This window comes from Pieris napi, chromosome 12 (assembly GCF_905475465.1).
Source record: "Pieris napi chromosome 12, ilPieNapi1.2, whole genome shotgun sequence".
NCBI lineage: Eukaryota > Metazoa > Arthropoda > Insecta > Lepidoptera > Pieridae > Pieris > Pieris napi.
Genome location: NC_062245.1, coordinates 5,530,360 through 5,536,359, shown reverse-complemented (window position 1 = coordinate 5,536,359; position 6,000 = coordinate 5,530,360).

Here is a 6,000-nt window from a genome sequence, read left to right as displayed (position 1 = left end):
ATGACATAATATTAATTAACTGAACAACTCTTGTGATATTGAAGATATTGAAATTATTTATTTTAGAGTATATTCCTTATTTTTATTTGGGCACACAAGCGCTTTTCGCCGCTTATGATTATATGGTTAGTGGTTACATGCTGCGACAGGAATTTGCAAGTTAATAGGAAAATAATGGCGGCCTTTAAGGAATTATAATTGTAATAAAAAATAATGATGATAAAGACGCAAGTCCGTAAATCCAATTAATAGCCATTTATAAGAGCGTAATAAACATCAAATAGATAGTAAATTGTCTTTATCACAGGCGTCAAGTAAAAGTGAAAGTGCTGATTGTTCAAGTGACAAAAAAATCACTTTTGGTACGTATATTAACCGTCTTATACAAACGTGATATATACGTTATTATTTTAGGTAACTAAACTAGGTAAAAGTAAAAGTAAAAAAATCATTTAATCATATAGGTAACATAATGTACACTTATGACTAGTCAGTAAAGAAATACATATTAATGCTTCTAATTTTACATTTACTGCCAGTTCTCAAATCAAGGGCGTAGAACGGAAGAGAAGAACTGGCTAGACTAGGTTGATCATTAATCTAATATGAACAGGTATAATAACAGATTTCCCGCGAGTAAAATATTCATCTTCCGAAAAATTGTGTATGAATTTTCACAAGCTCGGAAAATATATAAAAACGGCTTTACTTGATTAGATGTCAGTAGCCAAGATCGTAAACAAAATATGTAAAAAAAATAGGTAAAAAAACTTTTTAAGTTAAACGGTTTTATGTTAAACATACATTGCAATGTTTAAGATAAATGTACTAAAAACCAAAAAATAATAAAATAGATACAGTCGTGGGAATTATAAACATATGCATAGACTAGACTAAAATAAAACCGTGGGGCACGTCAATTGTCTACAAATGATCGACTTAATGTGCGATAGAAGAATCGTTTAATTCGTCGTTAAAATAGGCAGTTGGCCCGCAGACGGTCAGGAAATTACTTACTATTTTCTTGCTCATGGAAATTCCAATAGTTATACACTCCATGTAAATAAAAGAGATGTTTCAACTAGTTTATCGTTGGACATTCACACTGCTGGCTGGCGAGGAATCGTTTCACTGCTCGTAGTTTGTCTTTAATTGACAAAACATATGATAAAAGTACCACTATGAAACCCTAATGGTAGCTGTACACACTCGGCGAGAGCCTCTCGCCGAGAGTCTCGACCGAGAGGACCGAGAGAAGAGCGCAGCCTGTACACACTCGTTACGTTATTTGTATTTAAAACACCGTTAATAATGGACGTGGAAACCGCTGCTGCTGTTTGTCTTTGTGCAATAAGTTATTATAATTTTCTTCACGTTTACCATTAAAAAAAAATTACGAAGCCATGGCGAAGAAGAAGATGGTGGATGGTTACTATGCACCGCAACAGAAATAGGTAATTAGGTTCATAAAGTTTTAATATTATCCAAAATTGTAAATTGCTACTTGTATGTATGTTTTACCTTTTGTATGTCATTCATTTATTTTGTACTTTAACTCTAACTCTAATTCGCGTTCGTTAGACCACATTGTGCGATACGTCCTGTCACAACCACAGTCATCGAGCAAGTGATTGAACGAGTGTGTACAGGTCGCTCTCGTTTTACTCGCGAGACCCTTTGACTCGTGCGCAAAAAACCGTCAGGCGACCGAGAGATGCGAGACCGACTGCGAGGAAGCGAGGCGAGACGAGAGCTCTACTGTACACTCTCGCCCTCGGCCTGTCTCGGGGTGTCTCGCCGAGTGTGTACAGCTACCATAAAACTCGCTTATAATCGAGCTTGCTAGCTTGTTTCCACATTCTAGCCCTACTTATCACACGTCCATCGTTGTCGGTTGAACAACTGCCTAATTATAGTGTAACATTACAAAACAAACATTTTAATCAACGATTGTAGACAATTGACGTGCCCTACGGTTTTATTTAAGTCTAGTCTATGCATATGTTTATAATTCCCACGACTGTATCTATTTTATTATTTTTTGGTTTTTAGTACATTTATCTTAAACATTGCAATGTATGTTTAACATAAAACCGTTTAACTTAAAAAGTTTTTTTACCTATTTTTATTTTCTAGTTTTTAGTTTTTATTTCGCATTCTGTTTAATTCATTTAGTGCTTCATTATTGCAAGGTTCCTTGCCCGTTAGTTTATATAAATAAATCAATTCTATAATATAAATATAATATATATTTAATTAATAAAATAGATACAGTTTTTTAATATAATGTTATATATATATATATCTATAATATATATTTATAAATTATATAATATTTAGTTATTTTTATTTTATTTATTTAGTTTATTGTATTGTCACCAAAATCCAAAGTGTATACAAAATTTCAGATTAATCGGTTGACAGGAAGAGGGTGAAATTTGAATTACTAAATTTGACCCAAGAATAAAACAAACGGGGTGAGCTAAATAAAACCGTTTAAATACTACCAAAAGGTCCATTTTTGTATAAGTGGTTGAATTTACAAAAAAGTATTTAATTCCCTCTTCTGTTGTCTTTGACTTGATTTGGTTCTGAATATTTTATAGCCCTTATACCGTTATGAAAAATGAAACAAGTTACACATTTCAAATATTAAAAATTTACAAAAAATAGAAAGCAATTTAAATCTTTGTCAATCAGTCGTCTGTGTAAAATGAAAACAAAAAAATATTGAGGCGTATTGGGGAATAAAAAATGACAAACAAAGCTTTATGTTTTGCCGCTCCACGAAAAAGTTTTATTTGAAATATACACATTCGCTTTTGCAATGCATATGTAATATATAAAAACCGCCGGTGCTTTTTCATATTTCGTACGGCTAAATTAGTATATATCATTTTGCTAAGTAGAAACTCGATTTATTTGACTCGACTTGTGATCTTTACAACACACCTTTAGAATACCTAAGTTTTTGTAAGGGAAAAAAATATGATGCTTGAGTGAAAATCAAAACATGATTTATTCATATAATTACTACCACTTTTTAAATTAAAACGAACTTACAAGAGACCCTCCGCCTTCCGTCTTATTAATTCATAAGCTATTTGGTTTACTAGGGATAGAGCTGAATTATTACTCTACAGTCTACACGATTATTGAAGCTACCACTGCCTTTAACAGAAAGTTTGCCTGTCAAAAAACACACTGATGTGGACAGCAGGTTAGAATCGAATACAGATGCCATTCTGAGAACAAATATTTTAGACTCTATTGCCTACTTCGTATCACCTACATTAATTGTATCAAAACTCAATACAAAATTTTAAAATAGACCAAAGTGTTCGTTCCTCATATTATGGCGCTTCTAAACGGGCCATGTTTTGCTGCAATTGATGGCTGCAACACTGTGGCCGGCAACGTTGCAAACAATAGCAGCCACACTATGCAATATTGCAGTAATAGTCCCGGACATATAGCCAAACATGTTTTGTATAGCCACATATGGCCGATGTTGCCCCGATGGGTGGCCGGACGATCGCTAGGCTATCGAATTCAACTGCAAAATTGCACAGCCAGTTCTCTTGTTGTTTCAGTCACTCTCTTTGTTATTGGACAGTGTATCCTTTTCTACGCGACATGACGTTTGCTATGAGTGAAGTGTGCCTGTTGCTATATTCTGTGTTTTGCGATCAGCTGTATTTGACGTTAGATTACTACGTAAAAATGACTGCTTTTGACATTCTAGTTCTTGAATTATTTATTATCAAGGCTTATATCTAGACTCAAATTGTCTACAGTTTCACGCCTATTTAAGTAAGGTCGAATCCACAATCTCTTCTTTTTCTGTTTCTTTTTTAAAACAATATAAGCTGCTGCGACAAGTGTGATTTCGTCAGCCATTGTTGCCGGTTTGTATAGCCCGTTTAGGAGTCTAACCGGCGTCTAAACGGGCCATGTTTTGCTGCAATTGATGGCTGCACTGTTGGCCACTAATTGCCCGGCCATTACAAAAATATTTTAATGCAGCTGATGGCCGAACAATCTATGGCTGGGCAATGTGTTGCAATATGTCTGCAATAGTATGGCCCATGATGCAGACTCCTAAACGGGCCACACAAACCGGCAACAATGGCTGACGAAATCACACTGATCGCAGCAGCTTATATTGTCTTAAAAAAGAAACAGAAAAAGAAGAGATTGTGGATTCGACCTTACTTAAATAGGCGTGAAACTGTAGACAATTTGAGTCTTGAATTTTAATTAATACTTAATTTAACGTCAAAATACAGCTGATCGCGAAACACAGAATAAAGCAACAGGCACACTTCACTCAAAGCAAACGTCATGTCGCGTAGAAAAGGATACACTATGCCATAACAAAGAGAGTGACTGAAACAACAAGAGAACTGGCTGTGCAATATTGCAGTTGAATTCGATAGCCTAGCGATCGTCCGGCCACCCATCGGGGCAACATCGGCCATATGTGGCTATACAAAACATGTTTGGCTATATGGCCGGGACATTACTGCAATATTGCATAGTGTGGCTGCTATTGTTTGCAATGTTGCCGGCCACAGTGTTGCAGCCATCAATTGCAGCAAAACATGGCCCGTTTAGACGCGCCATTAGAATTAGCTTAAATTCAATTGTCGTTATATTTTTCTTTACTTATCATTTATGTTTCCCGATTAAACCTTCCCCGAACTTCCACAAATATTTCAAGATCATAATTACCTAAATCGGTCCAATCATTCAGGATTTTTAGCGAGCCAAATCGAACAGCAACACATTTACACTTCCACTACATGCAGTAACATCCACTAAATATTATTATGTTTGCTATTCATAAAAATATATATTTGTGATTTTATTGAAACTATGAACCGTACAAGCAGAGTTGAAAAGATGTTAGATCAATCATTTATTTTTTCATAATTACAATAATTTTAGTAAAAAAATTATAAGCTTTATTTTATTAATCCGCTGTTAAGAGTGGCTCGAGGGCGGGTATCAGTGGGCTCGAACGTTAAGAACTCGATACATTTACTACAAAATAGAACTGAAACGAACCCTTATTTTCGCACACAATAAATCTCTATAAGAACATTTTTTGCCAACATTATTCGTCATTTATCATGGAATATAAAGAGATAGAAATTGATAGGAGTATCAACCTTACGTCTATGTAATAAAGACTAATTTGACCTGATAAACGCTATCCAAGGTGAGACTAACAAAAAATCGTCAATCATTTCTTATTCAAATTGCTTTCGCTGCAAATGCAGTGGTGTTATAATACGTAAATAAACAGCTTAGAAGTTAAAAAACATATCTTGGAGATAAAAGAAAATAGACCTTAATAATATTAATTTAATATTTAAATCTCTTCACAGCACTAAGGGAGCGTTCAAGTAACGCAAATTTTGGAGATTAATCACACCCCCCCCCCCCCATGAATTCACCGTAACGTTTTTCAGTACAGTACTGTATCCAAGTCTAGTAAAACGTTTCGTGACCACCTAGTGACTCTTTAGTTACTATTATGTGGTGTAAGTAGAAAATAATATTAACAATAACGCGTAATTCAATCCCCAACCCGCATCGTAACTTTATACAAACAGAACCCCCCCCCCCCCCAAAATTCGTTACGTAATACTTGAAGGCTCCCTAAGAACTCGCTTTAATACGTTAGGTTTTCTTCTTTTCTTGCCATTTCAGTTATATTTCGCGCGGCTTTGGCACCAAGCAAGCGAGGAAAGCCAATAGCGGGACTTTGGCATTTACACCTGAATAATTCAGAACAGCATTTTCAAAAGTCGAGGAGTATAAAATCCTTTCTATCACAACTGTGAGTGCAAAGTATACAATAGTACAGAAATACCGAAAGCACTTATGTTACAGTTTAACTTGAAACTTTTCCTTTATCAAACAGCCACATTTTTTTCTTAGTCAATTGGTCTTGGATTTAAATCCTGGGCAAACGTCTCGATAAAATTAATA